Below are 19,455 nucleotides of genomic sequence, written 5' to 3' on the forward strand. Positions count from 1 at the left end.
TCTAGGGAACGTAGAAATCTGCACGAAGGAAGGATGCCGGCCAGCCAAGGAACCGGGACCATAGAGACGAGGAGGCTAGAATAACGCTTCCTGACAGGCTTCCGGCTTGGTTAGCGACGTAGCGATGGGATGTAAAAACGCCGCTTTTGCGCGTGAACGTAAATGAGAGATGGTTGTGTTGAACGCGGATGGTGCTGATTCGGATAAACGGGTGGGATCATGTGTTGCGGGGTATAATTTCCACTGCAGCGTTTTTAATTTAAAACCTTGCTGCTTCGTCAAAAGACCTTCCTAAATAAGCGATAACCCTGGTCAGTCAATGAACTCCGTTGCAAGATGTCGCAAGCCAGCTTTCAGTGTGGGGTTGCTTAAACTGGACTGCATTTCTCTTAGAGCCAAGCTACAAGTGACGAATGACACTTGCCTGGCAAGTGAACAGACTCACGTGTATTCCTCCCTGTTCACTTGCCATTCTCAGCTGCGCACCGCATGCAATAGGGAGAGAACTACACTCTGTATTTGGGATTTAATAGTTAAAAAAGCACCGATCACATTTTTAAAACAAATAAGAACTGAGTTGGGGCATCCCGTTACAGTATGTTTTATTCTTAGATTGTGGCTTTCCCTACTAGCGAGTAGGAGACCGTAACAAATCGGCGGGTGTATTTAGCGCTTCAGAGGTTAGTTTACACGCTTTTTGTTGAATGTGATAATGACGTTACATAGGCCGTTGCTGCCTTCCCCCTTGCCTTGTCTCCATTCTCATGACTTTGTTACATTCTGAAGATTAACAACCGGACTAAATGTTCTCTGTAGTAGTGTGGTGGTTATGGTGTTGGACTAGGAATAGATGGATCATTGAAACATGACTTTGGCCTGTGGAGCTTATCTCTGGAAAAGCAGCCCTGAGACAACTCAAGTGTCAAATTAATTGGGATCAATGTCCAAATTGCTATCAAACTGAGCATGTAAGTGGAATGCTGGCCAAAATGTCCTGTACTTTCACATCTAATGTCAAAAGAGGGTTCTTAAAATAAGGGTACCGCATAAAATAAAGTTGAACTGGTAAAGAATCAAGAGGACCCTAGGAGGTAATTTAAAACACTGGCTGCTTCCACATAGGGATTTTGCTAAGAACAATGCATGTGGCCCCTGTACTTTCCCACTTTGACCCAGGTTGAGCCTTTGATCTGGCTCAAAGAGGAACTGTGGGGTGGCTGTGGGCACAGTGCCCATGTGAACGCTCTGCTTGTATACAATCTGGTGAGGGAGACAGAGCTAAACTCTGCACACACACACACACACACTCCTTTTAAGTACTTTAACTGGCTTTTCACCCCAGCAGAGCCACAGTGTTGGGAGAAAAGGGGGATTGCCTAGCAGAGTAGGGAGTGTGCATTTGTCACCGCCTTGGTGCTTCTGTACAAGCACAGGATTGGAAAGGGGAAGGAAGAGCAACCAGCAGCACAACAATAGATTGTGTGGATGCCATCCCCACCTATCACCACTGCACTTGTTGCTGCTTGCACAGTGAAAACATCTTTTCCCACCCCTGTGTGGAAGTGGACCAAGGTAACAGAGGTTCAGATAAAACTTACATCACTGATTTGGTAAGTAAAAGAGAAGTCTAAGAAAATATAAGCATGGTTTACAAACTCAGACAAGGAAACTAGGCTTCCATTTAAAAAGTGAAAGAATTACTCAAATGAGTATTTTAAAAATTCTGAAAAAGAAATTTTGCTTGTCAGGAAAGCAAGTAAAATAACAACAAAATATGAGGTGCATATTGCTATAAATGTTGGGAGAAATAGTGGAAATTTCTGTAAACATTTAACTAACAAAGGCTGCTAAACTGCAAAAATCTGAGATAATTGATAAAGAGGGATAGGGAGATTAAAGAGAAGCTGAATTAATTCATAGTGGAAGATGCTGTACATATACCAATGCCTGAACAGATTTTTTCTAAGAGAACATATGGCACATATCTGAGCATTCCTACAGAACTCAAATGTGAAAGTTTTAATCTTCTAACAAAAATATACACCTTACTACTAAAACTGGCCTCTTTATTGGTAGATATTGAGGATGTAAAGGGGACAACAAACTATCATTGACTATTGTAATTTATTTATTTATGCCATTTATAGTCTGCTTTTCTCACTGAGACTCAAGGCAGATTACATAATGTGAGATTAGTACAATCATTATCAAGGTCATTTCCATACAGTATCAAGGACATTTCCATAAACAATGCCATAGGGTAATGCAAGTTTTATTATTTTTCTTTCTTGGGTGGACACCCTTCCCCAGCTCTAACAAAGCAGCCTCCCTCTATGTTTAGATTAAAACGAACAACAAAGTCATAGCAGTGCTTACCAGGTGAAAAGGATGAAATCACAACTTGGAAATGGATATTAGTTATAATGTCTTTAAAAATGTCCAGATCAATAACTTGTACAAAAAAAAAACCCAGAAGGGGTCCTTTGAATGTGGGATATCTTCACTCTCCATGGCCTAAAAGTAAACTGTTTTAATTTAGAAAAAAATTGAGATGTTTCAGCTACCAGAAACACTAGGAAACACTTTAAGGATTACTGAGACAAACTGTGAGATAATGGTTAGCCTCAGGAGAGTGTATAATTGGCTGTTATATTGGAAAGTGGTCATGGTTTGCATGCCAATGGTCCTATTTTCAGTCCCCAGCATCTCCAAATAAAAGGTTCAGGTAGTAGGTGATGTGACACACCAGACTGCCCTTGATAAACCAATAGTTTGAATCAGTAGCCCTGTTCACAAGTTACATTGCACTTGATTTTTCTTTATATGTGTTTTGAATAATTCTCATGTAATGTTACATTCAATGCACGTATGTATTTTTTTATTATTTATTTCATTGGATTTCTATTCCGCACTTCCCGCAAGTGGGCTCAGGGCAGATTACATCATTTAAAACACAATATAGCCTAAATACACAAATTAGCCATAAAAACAATATAACAACAATAGCTATAACAATTAGCCATAAAAACAATACATATGTACAGCGAATATGTGATTGAAACCCCACATTTATCCAGGTACTGATTCCTGGTTTCATCTGTAAAGTGAATGCACTTTTGCTTTTTCCTACAACGAGGTATATGCAGGTTGTATGTGCATTCACTGAAATAGGGCTAGTATAAAGCAGCTTCATGTATAAGTAAGGTGAGTCTAAGAGAGCAATCTTCAGCAGATGTACTGAGAATCCTATTCAGTTTTGTGGGGCTTACTCCCCGAAAAGTATCTTTAAGATTGTCCTACAAAGGGACTTTCTAGAGTTCAAATGAGTCCTAATTCCACTCTCTAATATGCAGCCCTAATCTTCCATCGCTCTTCCTGCGTGCAAAGACATTGGTAAGGTAATTGCCAGGTCATCCTTCCTCCCGTCCGGAGGGTAAAGGGGACCTGGTAACCCTATTCACAGGAGACATCACCTTTGTGTCTTCAGGGATCACCCATTCAAAAACAGCTGCCTCCGTCATAAGAGGATGCTTAAGTTACAGCTGCCCAACTTTTTGTGACTGGCCCTATCCACACCAACAGCAAGAAAGATGAAGGAAACAAGAGCCAATAGGATGAGATTATTGTTGAAGGAGTCATTCTAAGCATGTTTCCATTGCCTCAGTTTAGGGAATCTTCGGAAAATATGTATATAAACACATTTCTATCTGGTCGTGAAAAATACTCAGAAATCTCTCTCATGAATCAACTGGAAATCTAAAGTGCTGCTCATGTCCATGTATTACTTTTACAGTCCAACTGTATAATATGCATTTGTTTGGCAAATGGCATGTTTGGAGAATCCCTGATAAAGACAGCTTGCTAAAGCCTCGCTGGGAAGCCACCTGGGAATTCTATGCATGCTGCGTTGACTTGGGGGGGGGAGAAAAATGGGGTATGACTATGGTTGGCAGCTCCAGGTTGGGAAATTCCTGGAGATTTGGAGGATGGAGTCTGTGGAGGGTGGAGTATGGGGAGGGGCTGGGACCTCAGCAGAGTATAATATGGTAGAGTCTACCCTCTGAAGCCTGGCCCCATGGATACAAACCCCAGTTTTCTCAGCTGTTTCTGCTTAAACCTCACCAGCAGAATTAGAACTGTCCACTTGTTAAGTTTCAGTTCAAGAGAGACATATTTTTAACGTGAGCACATTTGTACAGCTTTTGAGCGTTGGCATCTATCTCCTTTGTTAGTCCATGCTTTCTCCCTACCTCTCCATTTAGATTTTTGCTACACATACAGTCTTGATTTAAGAAGATAATCACAGGTTTTTTTCATAACAACCAGACATTTTTTTTCATATCAACCATGAAGACCGTCCACCACCCATGCATGAGCTCATAAGTGTGATGCAGGGCATGAGGTATGAGCCAAGCCCTGCGCCTAAAATGCTGTATTTTAATATCTATATCCGCCAATTGAGAATTTTTTGTTGTATGGAATAGTGTTTTAATGTTTGTTTATAATGTTTTTACTGTTTTTAGACTGTATGTTGCAAATTGTGTGTTGTCACACCGCCCTGAGCCCGTCTGACGGGGAGGGCGGTCTAGAAGTGCAATAAATAAATAAATTTCAAGTCTTGACTCTCAACAAAGAATTAATTAAAACAAAAAAAATGGGGAGAGTTTTGGCAACATTGAAGAATGAAAAAATGACTGAAAGTCGCTATGTTCTTCACAAACTAAGAACTATCATATCCACAGGTCATTAGGCAGCAATCACATTATAAAGTCCAGAGTTACTCGATCAGTGACTCTCTTTCCCACGCTGGTCCACTCACTGCTAAAAGTGGGCAGGCAGCATCTAGGTGGGCCTGGGTGGGGGCATCAGTCTGATCCTATTTTCTAAGTCTAATTAATATAAGTCCACTGTGAATTAGTACAATCAACATGTGAAGCACAACTAGCACAGAAGAGGATTAAATATGTTTTTAGCCTGACTTGGAAAAAAATGGATGAGATCTATACAACCCTCTAAAAAGACCATCTTAGCCATTTTATTTTTTTCAAACTTGCTTCAAGTCTCTACTAGACGAACACTATTGCACTGTTTATTGGATGTTCCAGTCCTATTGATTAGATTGATCCAGACCCTATTGTATTTATTCATTGAATGTCCTAGCTGTTCATATTGACTTGCACCGTGTATTCTGCCTAGGATCAGAGTGAAAGGCGGACTATAAAGAAATAGATAAGTATAATTAGTGACTTACAGTGAAATCCTAAGCAGAGTTACTCCAGTCTAAGCCCATTGAAATCAATGGGATTAGACTGGAGTAACTCTTCTCAGGAGTTCACTGTTACTCTGTGTGATCTGCCTTGAGTCCTAGTGAAAAAGTCAGACTATAGTTAACAATAATAACAACAAAAACCCCTTGGCCTGATGATCCCATACACCTCTCAGCAAAACAGAACATTCTGTCTACAGCTAGTGATGTGGATAACAGTTTTCTTAAATATTGCTCTACTGCTGCAGCTTTATAGAATGGAAGTTTAAAAGGTACTAAGATTGTGATGAAGCAGAACCATTTGGGAACAGCCTGCTAAGATGTTGGGCTCTTGCAGCATCACCAGTTGAGCAATTCAAGACAATGCCCACATAAGCATAGAAGGAGATGTAGTTGATTAAAGGGGCATGATAGAACAGAACTATTCTTGTTCATCCCAGGCTCGTTCCTTATAGGGGCACACACACCCCACTATGGAAACAACAGTGAGAGGGATGGAAGCATGTGCCTGCGCCACTTATTACTGGCACTACCCCTTTCATCACATCGGCATACAAGCACACATCACTTATCTCACAAGAATTTTGTGCCCCCCCCCCCAGTGGTCCAACAATCTCCCTATCAGCTAAGCCATGGATCACAGGTGAGCCACAGCCCCATTAAAGGGCTAATGGGGCAAGAACAGTGGAGCTTAGTGCCTCTGTTTTCAAGGCGGTGCTAAGCTCCACTCCTAAAGTTACCAATCTCGAGAGAGAGCAGGACTTCCTGCATCCCACTGCCTTGCCCATCATTGCTTAGCTGGAGGTGGGTGGGAGGAAATTGCCAGGCAAAATGTTTGTGTGTGGGGGGGGCGATCTGCATCTCCTGGTGCAATGATGCCATTGCTAGCACAGCCCGGAAGTGACATTATCACATTGGGTGACACTCTAGCTTTCCCCCAAACTCTGTGATTAAATCATAGAGTTTCACCATTCCCTGTGCAATGATGTCATTTCTTGGTTGTGCTGGAAGTGAAGTCATTGCGCTGGGGAAGCTGATCACCCCTGACCAATAAGTCCCTGCCTTTCCCATTTTCCGCCAATTGCCAGGCCATGCCAATTGCCAATCCTATGCCAGGCATGGATGGATTCCACCTCATAGATAGACTATGGGCGGAAGTTCCATACATAGGCTCTGTCCACAGCCACCACGTTGTCAAAGTAAAGGAAGATTTTCTTTGAGCCAGTTAAAAGAGGAAGCTCTTGGAGCCCTGCACATCATGCTTGGCATAAACACAACATCATTTATCATCGTTCATCATTTATTTCATTTAAAATATTTATTAGCTGTCTTTTTTCCAAAGGTGCTTGACACAGCTTACACAAACATAACAACAATTAAAACAAAGTTAAAATTCAGCCCAAGGGGTCCATGATGTAAGACCCAAGAAATCATCCTCTGGAGATTCCTAAAAAAATGTAGGGTTGTGCTGTGTTCCACCTCTTGGGGTCTGTATTGAGCTTGATACGTCACACCACAGTGAATGACAGGCAAGCAGAAGTTGGTTGTGCCAAAAGTGCAAGAGCTGGGGTGTTAACAGCCTCACTCATCTTTGTGCACTTCCTTACGAGTGGGTTGATCTTCAATGTATTTTATGACTGTGATGTAAGACCCAAGAAGTCATGAACCACATACAAATGATGCCTTGCACCAATGGGATGAAATTAAATGTTTTTGATTAAACATTAGAAAGAACTTTCAGACAGAGCAGTCCCTCAGTGGAACAGGTTTCCTTAGGAGGTGGTGGGCTCTCCTTCTTTGGAGGTTTTTAAGCACCTCCAAAGCCACCTGACAGCAATGTTTATTCTGTGAACCTTGATTGTGAGAGGGAGAGCAGGAAGGGTTACATCAGTGCTTGGTCCTTGTGGCCCCTTCTTACATGCCCAGGGTAATGCCAGTCACCACCCTGGGGTCTGGTAGCAATTTTCCCCAGGCCAGTCTGCCTAGGGATCCTGATAGTGTTTTGCCACCTTCTGGGTATGCAGTAAGGGTCACTGGGGAGTGTGGGGGAGGTATTTGTGCATTTCCTGCATTGTGCAAGGGGTTGGACTAGATGACCCTAGAGGTACCTTCCAACCCTATGATTTTATCCCTAGAATAGCTTGCAGGCAGAGGAAATTGCTGGCTAGGTTCTGCAGCATTATACCTACAGCTGGCTAGAGAGATCATTAGTTCAGCTTTCAGGTCCAGCAGATTCAGGTGTCTGGAGGAGCCAATAAGGTCCCGTCCAGCCTTATAAAAGAGCTATTTCTTGACTAACCCTGTCCTGCCACCAACAAGCTGACCTGCCTGTCTCCAGCACTGCTGCCTCTGATACAGCATAAACCAATTGACTATCCTCTGAGGAGGGTTCAATTCTTCTTGTCTAAAGGCTTTCCAATGGGGCACAGCTTCTTTGTGGGGTGTTGGGGGCCACACATGGCCCGAGCTTGGTTACTTACAGCCTGTGTTTTCATCTGCCTCAGATCAGGTAAGTCCCAGCTGCAGATAGTAAGGTTAGAGAAAACATGTGGCCACAAGCCAGCAAGCCAAACCCTGTGCCAAAGTGCAAGTGAGAATATCAATTGACTATAACTCAAAATCTGCATTTTAGGAAGAAGAAGGACCACTTTGGTCAGGGGTATAATCTCTGAGAATTTCAGTTTAGTTGAGATAAAAACCAACGGAAATAAACATCAAGCATAATAAAGGGCCCGAATGTTGCTTTCACACAGTTTTGGGAATATTGATATTTTCCCAGCATTTATTAGAATAGATTTTTTCCCCAGCACAATTTCCTGATACATTATCAACAGCCCCAGTGAAAATAACCATGTGCTTCTTGACTTTGTGATATGGAATTAAAACAATGACTTTTGAAAAGTGCATCTCCATTTTTCACAGTTGCTGCCATTAAATGCCGATCCTGCACTGTTGACAAACCGGGCCAGCCATGCTACCCTTCACAGAAGACGTGTGAAGTCAATGGCGCCGTCTGCATGGCCATGAAGTTCTTTTCAGGTAATGAGCCACTACTGGGGTGTGTTCATTCTGTTTTATGCCATTCCTGTATGAAGGAAAGGGATCCAGTATCTTTAATGGCCCAGCAGAAGAGAATTTTGATATGTGCAACTTTTCACATCTCTACATAATGAGCTTCAAGAGGCATCGCCTGCAGTAAAACTGATAGTGTTATCAAAGTGTTTGCTAGCCAAACAGCTCACAAAGCACTGTGTGCTAGATTTCTTCTTATTTCTCTCTTCTCTATTAATATTGACTTGTGCTAGTTGGTTGTTATTTGAAAGTGAGGGCTTTCCCCCTGTATCCTACCAAAATGTGCCATGTGTAAGTCAAGGTTCCCAAGTTGCCGGATAACTTTGGCTCATTGAGAATCAAAGGGAGTCTGGCTGAGAATAAAGCCCACTGGGAGAAAAAATGAATTCTTAATGAACCGAAACAGCTATGGAGGGGCACAGAAGAAATCAAAAAGGGGTTGTACAAGTAGAGGACAAGGACACACTGTGCAAGCCAGACACTTAAATGCTTTATAATGATTGTAACTATTGCTGCAAATATCCTCCTACTGAGTAGTTTCCATGTCATTTAATACGTCATGTCAAACTGCTTATGTTTTGTTTCAGCATTGTTTTCAGCTCCATATTTGGATTTATACTTGTTTTTCAAATTTCTGGTATCCACCCCCAATTGTATAATTTATTGAATGTTCCAGCTGTTTCTTGTATTGACTTATGCTGTGTAATCTGCCTTGTGAGAAAGGCGGACTATGAATAAATAAGAATGAATAAATGAAGAATAATAAAAAAATAGGGCTCCAAGGAGCCAGAAGTGGCAGAAGGAAGCAAGTCATAAAAAATCAAATTAGCCGCAAGTCAAATCAAAGCACTGAAGAATCGGGCCGGTGGGGTGGGGAAGCCCACATAAAAAACAGTAAATTGATTCAGAAAGATTTAGAAGACACAGCATGCAGAACAGAAACTCCTCTGGGAGTTCTGTGTTTTGCCACCTTCTGGGCATGCAGTAAGGGTCACTGGGTGTGTGGTGGGGAGGTATTTGTGAATTTCCTGCATTGTTCAGGGGGTTGGACTAGATGACGCTAGAGGTCCCTTCCAACCCTATGATTCTATGATTCTGATCTGGCCGTGGAATTTCCTTCTGCCCAGTGCCATTCTGAGCAAGTGAGCCTGGTGTAGTTCTGTTTTACCTCTTAAATGGACATGGGGCATTTTTGCAGCTCACTTGGCCTGAATTTGCAAACTATTAGGTATGTTGAGACTTGGAAGAGAGTAAAACAGGCATGGCTAGCAGGTACAAAACTGGGACCTTCCCACAATTTCTCAATTTAAATAGGTGCTGGAGTTTGAAAGAATTCTAGTTCAAACCAAATGTCTTTCCTAAGCAAATTACCTCTCTGTATAAAGACAAGCTCCCAAGATTTTTTCAGACCCTGTTATGGTGAAGAAACAGACCCCAAATGGGACTGTGTGAGAAAATTACAGCAAGCTTGACTCTCAGAGCCTCGCTACAAGTGACATCTTCCACGCGAAGGGCACTTGATCATTTTCGCAAGTCTTTCTGGGTACTGAAGTCCCTCTCCCACACCCCTTTTCCTTCTGTTCCTTCCCGTCTCCGTTAGCACGGCTAACGAAAGTTGCAGCTGCCCGCCCCCAAAGATCATTGAGAGCAGGCTTGCGACTAGAGAAACTATTTGCAAACGCAGGCTTTCTCTGACTTTTAAGGCAGCGATCCTAACAGTTCTAACAGAGAGGGGAGGACTTCACATGTCAGCTTTCTCTAGAGCATTCCCCACCCCCCAGCAAGACAATTTGCAAAAGCTGCTCTCGTAGGCTTTCTCCGTCTCTTCAGGCAGCCGTGCTAACGGAGACGGGAAGGAACAGAAGGAAAAGGGGTGTGGGAGAGGGACTTCAGTACCCAGAAAGACTTGCGAAAATGATCAAGTGCCCTTCGTGTGGAAGATGTCACTTGTAGCGAGGCTCTCAGTGGCTGAAATCCTTCATCTTACTGGGGCAGGAAACAGGTTTAGACCACCTCAGTAGTTTCTTCAAGCCTACTTATTTAAGCATTTGTTCCAAACATGGAAATAATAGTATTTAGTAACCCTCTTGAGTTGCCAGTTATACCTCCCCCTCACTCCCAACTCTTGGCCTATTTCTTGCTGGAAGAGATCCTGCTTGTAGTCCTACTAATGGACATGCCATCTATAAAAATGAAGGATATTTCTATAGTGATTATCAATGGTAACACAAAGGTGTCCCTTTTCTTCCCAACTCCAGGTAATCGCTTGGAGAAAAAAATAATGAGCTGCTTTGTTGACAATGTGAGGACTTGTGGAAAGAAAGGGATATTACCAACGAGTGGTCAACGATACGAACATGTCTGCTGCTCTAATAAAAACTTTTGCAGCGATACCTTGTAATTCACTTAAGAGTGTGGGTGAAGGCAGATGTAATGTTAAGAAAACTCTTCTCCCTGAGTTGGGGAGCAATTTGCAATTTAAATGTTAAATGTTGAACTGAATATTAAATCAAATGCTCTTTGGTTGTCCCATTGGAGGACAATCTAATCTTTAAAAAAAAAAGACTGCATTTATAGTCATGTTTATTCATTTGGTCATTGTTTTATTTTCTCCTTGCCTCAAAATAATGTATTTCAAAACCTGCCATAGTGATTGAATGGAGGTTATATGATGAGGTCACAGTCATGAGCCAATCAGTGCTGAGTCTGACCTTTGCTTCCTGTGTAGCAAATTTGCAGAAACTTCTTCTGAAAAACATTAGTTTTTCAGTAATGTACATTTGGGTTAGTTATACTAAGGGTCACTTGAACTCCATTCCATTACAGTAATAAACTTGCCTTCATCCTGTGTTTCCTCTTTAGGCAACCGCCTGAAGGTCTAACTACATGCTACGAAGTACTGGTGGCCCTCTCCCATGTATCTGCTCCAGTCTTGTTGACAAGACATGTTCAGGGAATTCCACAGTCAGAATATAATTCTTAGGCATATGCAGACCCAATCCAAACTGTGGCTTAGAGGGAGGACTTAAGTATTTCCTCTGCACTGTTTTTCTGACCTGAAACATCTATTTGTTTTGCCAGGAAAACTTACATGTAGTAATGGGCTGCAGTAAGTTCCCACATTGAGGCAATTAGCCCTTGGGTCTGTTTCCATTCAGGAATAAGGCATGGGGGAGGGGAGGGTTAAGTCCCCTTTCTCCATGCACCGTGGCCCAATCCAAATTTGGCCAGCACATGCCTGAGAATTAAGTCCTGAGCACAAAACTCTCAGAGGTTGTCTAATTGTTAGGACCGGGGTGGACGTGGAGAACACAAGCACTTTGTCATGTATAGTTAGATTTTGTTATTTGATTATTAAACACATTTGGTAACTTGTCAACCCTAGATATATTTTTGAAAAAAGAAAATGGACAAATGAAAGAATAGGCTATGGAAGGTATTAAATCTGTTCAAATAATCACTGTTTGGAATGTCTTAAAGCAGTTGGGAGCCTTATCTGTGGAGAGATTAAGATTAATTACTGCTTAATTCACCTCCAGCACCTTGTTATATTTGTAAACATTATAAACTCTTTCCACCCTTTCAATGGAAGCTTGTGGGGAAAATTGTGTGGGTTCTAATCTGCCTTCATGGATATGAGGAGAGTATTCAGGGATTCTGATTACTGCAGAAAAATAAAGAGAGCATATTAGGCAACCTTCTGTGTGTCTTATTAAACCTTTACTTTTAAATTGCTATTATATTATCATTGCACTCCACAACAAAATGCCCCACACCGTTTTGCCACCCTCAGCTCTCGCCAGTTGCCAAGCTTGACTTGGCAACCCTGCAAGAGTAAACTTTGCATTGTTAATTGTCAGTTTACAGCACAGCGTTTTCTCTGTATTCACACCATGCCCCAGCTGTATTCTTTTGTTGTAATTGGACACAACCTTACAATCATAGCTTTTATTACCAATAGCAAGGGGATGGGGTGTGGAGATAACCTTGATGTGGATGTTCCACTTCCTTTCATTTTGGGCACAGCAAATCCCATGATCACATGGAAGCCAATTTTGGGGGCTTCCAGTTTGCTATGTCTACCAACTGGATCCCAAAGGGAGAGAGCCCTTTTGTTATGTTATGTAACCTAAGTAATTCCATTGGTGGGAAGGAGGAATGTGCACAATGCATGTGAGTGCATCTTTTTTTTCTGGTGCTAACTGGACAATGGCATTGTCTCCCTGCCAATTGGGTGCTCACAAGAGCAAGAACACCAACCATTCCCCGCCTATTGGCTTTGGAACCATTTAACTCAATTGGAGGGAAGGGGAGATGGGCATCTCTCTTTTTTTGGCGGTGCTCTCTGGGCAACAGCATTGTCTCCAATCAGGTCCTCACACTCTCCTCCAGGAAGAAGGGTCTTGCTGCAGCTCCAGCCTCGGATCCTTAGTCAGCCCCTACTGCTCCTTTTCGGGCCACAGACTCTGCCGCCTCTGCCCACCCTTCTCTGCAGTTCACCATGTTTTTCCTTCCTGAGCAAACCAGCCCAAGCCTAACTCAACAGGACACACAGAGGAGCCATCATGTATGCATGTCTGTTGGTTTCTCCTCTTCCTCAATATTGTCAACAATGAAAGACAGGAAAACACACTTTAAAAAATTAATCTCTCTCCCCAAATACAACATTGATGAACATTGTAGGGTCTGTTTCCCACTCTGTCAAGGGTTTCTTTCTGCTAAATTCCGAGATTTCTCATTGCACGCTGTTATGGCAGGTAGGCTGGCTAATTCTTGGTAGAACTTGTACATAAACTATAAAGGACTGATTCGATTCTTTGGTCTTTGGGGAGGATCTATGGTTTGGGCTGGCAGGTATATTTACAGCTTTGGTCTTTCACAACCAGCTCCATGTCAGGGGAGAGGATTTGGGGTATCTCCAGTTTAATGTTGGGGTTAACTTCATTGCTCCAAAGGGAGATGGTGCACAGCCGCACCTTCTCCCACCTATCAGTGCCATAATAGAAAAAAGGGGGAAACTGATGATCAGTTCCTCTTAATGCATTGTGTTCCTCACCGAAAGAAGGAACATTCTATCATCTCTGGCTGCAGTAGGAGTAGGACTAAGTATTTTGTTGTGTTGAAGCCCTCTCAGTGTCCAGGAGCAAACCCCCACTCAAAGATAAGGAACAGCTGGCTTATAGTCAGACCACAAAAGAGTTGTTTTGCGCAAGAGAGTGGAAGCAGTAGACTTGATGCCATCAACCAGCATCCCTTTCTGTGCATTTTTATGCACAACTCAAGGAGAGGGTGGCAACCAATGTCTATGCTTTGTATATTTCTATATTTTGTTCAAAAACCCTGGATTCAAAACTGGAACAAAAAATGTTCTCAGTGCACATCTTTACTAGTAATACCCATAGGATCCCACAGTTAATTTAAAGAATACCATTGGTTTGGGGAAGGGCAGTAAGTCAATATTCTATCACCTGTTTTGCAGCAGATGCCATAGAATGCCAAAAGTATGCTGTCTGGAAATCAGGGGAGCCATGCTATCCTCTCAAAAAGACATGAAGCTTTTGGTGACAAAATGAACTGCATGGTCAGCAAACTCTCTAAAAGTAGTGATGATTGCATATGGATGTGTTTTGTGCCACACAATTTTTGAGTACTTGCTGAGGGTTACCAGATGTAAACCTGGAGAGTGTTCCTTTTGACCTAAGCAACAACAGGAGTAGTGCTCCTCCACACCTGACTCCCCTCCACTGTAATGCTCTTGCCATGACTGAATGCTTGTCCACCTATCCCCTTTACAGAGAGTAGTTACACTATTGGTAGGCAGGTAGGCTCCTTACCTATACGTGGAAGCACTTGACACAGCTCCTCGCCTGGCTGACAGATTCAACACCACCCACTTACCTATTGCTTTCAAACTAGGTTAGGTCAGCTTGGGGCAGGAGGGAGGCCCAGAACCTTACCTCTGTCACAACAAGCAGTAGTAGTTACTTCCCTGACCAACTCCAGGTCTTCTTGGATGAATCTGGTGCTTTGGACCCATTTCAGTCTGGATTCAGGACAGGCTATGGGACAGAGATTGCTCTGGTGGCATTCGTTGATCTCTGCCTGAATTAGACAAAGGCCATGCTCCTTCTAGATCTTCGAAACAGTATGTGCCATTTCACTGAGGCATCTGGAGACAGAACTGGGTATCAAGGGATGTGCCTTGGACTGGTTTAAATCATTTCCCGTGGAACGGTCAGAGCTGTCAGAGTCAGAGACCAGCTATCTCCAGAGTAGGAACTATCTTGTGGGGTTCCACAGGGCTCAATCTTATCCCCCATGTTATTCAAATGGCTGAAAACAAACAAATTGAAACTGAACCCAGGTAAGATGGAAGTGATGCTTGTTGGGAAGGCAGAGCTCTTGAAGGAAATCATACCCCCCACTTTCAGTAGAGGTCATCTGACCCTTGCAGACTCAGTCAAGAGCCTAGAGTTTATACTGAATATACTGGGCTAGAAAAGCAAGTTAAGTTGGTTGCAAAAGATGCTTTCCACAAGCTCAGTCTAGCCTGGAAGATAACCAGCACTCTACCTCGACATGTCCAATCTGGCTACCTGGATCCATGCCATGGTAACATCAAGACTTAGCTACTGTAATTCACTCTTCATAGGTATTCCCTCAAAATCAACTTTGAGACTATAGCTGGTATAGAACCAGGACCCAGGAGAAGCATGAATGTTACTGTCATTCTGCAGTTACTCCATTAGCTGCTTATCAGTTACTGGGCTCAATTCAAACTATTGGCTATCACATAGTAAGCTCTTCACGACTTTGGTCCATCATACCTACTAGACCCCAACTCCTTCCCTATGATTCACCATGGCAGCTACACTCATCTGAACAGGGCCTTCTGTAGGGGCCACTTTGCACATAGACAAAATCAACAGCTGCCTGTAGACGTGCATTCTCTGTAGTGACTCCACTTTATGGAATGGTCTACCAAAAGAGATTAAGAAAGCTCCCACTCTCCTGGCTTCTGCAAATGATGCAAAACTGAATTATTCAAGAGGGCTTTTTACTCAGATGGGAGGGCAGTACTGTAAAAAAGTAGTCTGAAAGAGCTCCACCTATAAAGAGATATGGAGGGACCACAGACTTTATGACTATTGCTGTAAGTATGAAAGACCATGGACTCTACTATGCTTGCTGTAAGTATGATCCTACTGGATAGTTCCTATGTTATTGAATATGTCAGTCTTAGAATTGCTTATGTTCTGTTTCGGCATTTCTTCAACGCTTTATTGGACTTCTGCTGGTTTTAAATATTTGTGCAGTTGCATGTATATATCCTATGTTCATGTTCATTGAAATGTCTTTGAAACTGACTGTACTGACTCACACTGTGTAATCTGACTTGAGTCTCAGTGAGAAAGGTGGACTATAAATAATGTAAATACATAAATAAAAATAAAATAAAATAGGGGCAGTGTTAGTCCCAAACCCTAACCCCAACTTTAACCCTAACCCTACTGCCTTTAATGTGCTGCCCAAGCATTTGCTGTATTTGCTGCAATAAAACTATTGTGGTGGCTACACCCATTTCTACACGGCCGTCCAAGGCAGGCAAGTCCAGTCCTCTTTGCCATCAGCCCATCTCTAGTCATGCCTCTGACTTCCATCCATACTAGTATTTTTTATATTCAAGACTGCATTTTTTGATCATGTCCTCTTTGTTATGCTCTATTGATAAGTGCAATGGGGTAACTACTGGACCTTCTTGACACTCAGCCAAAACTGTTTGAGTCATGACATAATCATGAAGAGGAATGATTCAAATTAGTTCTTCCTTGAAATGCTGTAAGGAACTTTGCAAACTTGTATTATTTCCTGATGCTCACTGTTCTTACTCAAGAGCATATATTGTTCCCTTCGATGGGATTTAAGTTCAAGTAATAAGCACTGGTTGACTAAGCCTCATGTCATCGATCACAGGGCTGGTAGATTTAAGTTGAGGACAGAGAGAATGTTGCTTGGCCTGAAGTCGTTTCCTGGGTGTTGAAAGCAATGAGTGAAATGAGCCTAATAGGTTGCCATGTCCAGAACCCGAGAGAGTTCCTTTGCTTGTGCAGATCCATTTTTCCTTTGAATGTTACTATATGCAATGCAGAAAATTAATGCAGATTGAGGAGCCATCAAAGCCTCCAACTTCTTTGAAATGCTGTAGATCCTCTGCAATGCCAGACAGGTTCTAGAGTGCACTCTCAATTTGACCAACAATTGCCCTACACTGGCAGACAGGCCAGTGCTTTGCAGGCTGAATGTTCCAAGTTCAGTTTCCAGCCTCTTCTGTTAACAACAGGTACCTGATGTTGTTAAGCACCACCTAGTGAGATCCACTGCCAATCAAAGTATACCTTGGTCGACCAATGATCTGACTCAGTGTAACGTAACTTTGAGTTCATATAGCAGAAAGAAATAGGAATTACATTGTTAGATTTGGAAGTGATAGAATATCCTGTGCCACTTTAAACAGAAGGTGAAGACCATATTTTTAGTGCTTCCTTGAATGAGCAGAAGGCCAAAAAGCCATTTCAGGTCAGAAAAAAATGGCATGGGGGGAAAGCCTCCTCTCTTCATGGGCTGTAGTCCCAATCCAAATCAGGCTCACATGGGCCTGGGAATGGAGTTCTGAGCATGGAACCCGCAGAGCCCCCCTTATCAAAAGTCCTTGTGGCAGACCAGAGGAGAAGGCAAGAAAGGGTCATGCCCGTTTCTCCTCCACTATGTGCTCTGTTTGCGAGTTTGCAACTCATTAGCTGTGAGTCTAGTTAAACTAAATAGAAAGGAAAGAACCTGCTTTTGAACTGAATCTATGGACATACGCAGTTGCCTTGTGCTCTACCTGGAGAAGTATTGCTTACTCTGGCTGGGTATTGCTTGCTGGCAGAGTATTGCTTACTCTGGTTTCTAGCAGAAGTTTTTTGTCTTCTTACCTAGGATCCTTTTAACTGAAGATGGTAACTAATTGAATTTGGAACCTTCTTTATGTAAAGTATGTGCTCTAATACTGAATTATGGACCCTATTCACATTGTCCACAAACTATTTTATTAGATCCCTTATCAGTTGGGGAGATTTATGCTACTGTATCATGGTCTAAAATCAGGTATGCAGGCACAAGCATCCACACATTACTTCCAGCTCTGGGTTCTACTTAGGGTTGTGTGAGCATAACCAGCACAAATTTAAAAAGCACAAATAAAACAAGCTTAGCATTGTTTCACCAAATATTTCTCACAAAACGCCATGCATGTATGTTCTTTCCTAGAGTTGGAAGGGGTCTTATGAGCATCCGTTCAATGAAGAAAAGCTTGAACATCCCAGACACATGATTGTCCAGTCTGCCTGAAGAGCTTCAGCAAGGGACAGTTGTTCACCATCTCTCTAGGTAACTGGTTCCTTTGTCAAAAATGTGCTCACCATTACGATGCTTTAACCAAAATTTACCCTCCATGTATTCTTTCATGTTCTTTGAGTCTCATGTTTGTGCATCTTTAGACTGTGTGCTCCCAAGACAGGGACTTGTCTTTTGGTTTATCTTACTATGTTCTGATGTCAGGCCCATTCATGTAGCTGTATAAATATTAAACAGTAATGACAATCAATTCAAAGGCATATTTCATTGCCTATGCTGTGGCAACAGAATAAAAAAGTAGACTACTTGTAAGGTTACGTGTATATGGCTTCTCTTGTCTAGTATACATCATGTTTAAGTGCTAGACTAGCTGAGCAGTTACTGAAGACCAAGATGTCCAATGAAGCCAAGAAATATACAATCCTAGATCAATGCAATTACACCTTTGGATTCTGTGTAGGCACTAAATGTTCTCTTCTTGGGTCCTAATGTGGGTGTGGTTTTCCAAATATTCCATCACCTTCTGCAAGCACTGGATATTGATCTGCTTTCTGGAAATGATGTTTGAAATTTGGGAGGATCGTGATGAAACAGAACATTTGGTGGCAGTCAGATAAGAAGGAATGTTGTGGCATTGTGATCCAAGGCAGAAAGACCATGTGGGCACAGATGAACTGGCTACAGAGCTGAGACGTGAGGTATGATAGAAGTATCATTGTTCATGGTATGCATACTCATCCCACACTATGCAATGGGATCTCTGAGGCAACACAGATCACAGTGATATCTAGGCTGGGGCTGTCCGTTCGCATAGCTGATGGGGCATATTTTGATATTTTATTTCATGCATCGACACTTGAAAGCTCAGGGCTGACCTCTATGAGCCACATTTTTAATCATCCTCCTGAAAAGCAGTTTCATTTTGGTAGTTTAGCCTTTTTTATGACTGGGAAGCCATGCAACTTGAAGAACTTAAGGCTCAAGTGGTTTACCCTACGCACTTGGCGGTTTGCAAGCAAGGCCGACTAACAGCCATAACTCTTCTGTTCTGAAGAATCACCCCCACAAAAAGCCAGGGGGTTACAACAGCTTTCCAACCCAGAGAGGTCAGGTGATCTGAGGAGCCAATAAGGCCTCACCTGGACTTATGTACTTCTGTCTCTGACCTCGATCCTCAGTTTAAGTGACTTCTTAGTGTAAGTTGAACAGCTACAGTGTCTCTAGAAGCTTTGCTTGAGCTAACTTGAGTACCAGGAGATAAAAAATAGTGTACCCTCTGGTGGGGGTTCATTTCTTCCTGAGCTAAAAAACTATCCAGTGGGGCACACCTTCTTCTTTAGAATTCGAAGGCCAAGCATGTCTCAAGCTTGGCTGTCTGCAGCCTGTGTCCTCCTCTGCCTCAGGCCAGGAGGTAAGTCATACCTACAGGAAATAAGGAGGTCATGTTAGCTATTTCACTGGTGCTCCCTCATGCCTTCTTTAAAAAAATAAAGCAAGTAAAGTAGAAAACTACACGTGAAGGATTATAAGGGAGTATACAAAACCACCATATTGGCGTAGAAATTCACTTCAACAAACCAAAGCACTAAATAAATTTATAATCAATATTTCTTATCACAAATTCAAAATCCACAAGAATGGTAATGACCAGTATATACAATCTATTCCAGTATATCTTCTCACAACATTCAAATTCCCACAAAAATGGTCATCTCTAGTAT

General features: G+C 42.3%; 1 long non-coding RNA gene across 1 annotated transcript; it reads left to right on the forward strand.

Moving 5' to 3' along the window:
- The first annotated feature begins 15 nt into the window (after positions 1 to 15).
- Positions 16 to 11,976, forward strand: LOC129328253 (uncharacterized). The gene is made up of 3 exons (XR_008596862.1): positions 16 to 680; positions 8,189 to 8,305; positions 10,597 to 11,976. It is a non-coding gene; the product is annotated as an uncharacterized LOC129328253 (long non-coding RNA).
- Positions 11,977 to 19,455: the final 7,479 nt, after the last annotated feature.

The sequence above is a fragment of the Eublepharis macularius genome, chromosome 4 (assembly GCF_028583425.1).
Source record: "Eublepharis macularius isolate TG4126 chromosome 4, MPM_Emac_v1.0, whole genome shotgun sequence".
NCBI classification, from domain to species: domain Eukaryota; kingdom Metazoa; phylum Chordata; class Lepidosauria; order Squamata; family Eublepharidae; genus Eublepharis; species Eublepharis macularius.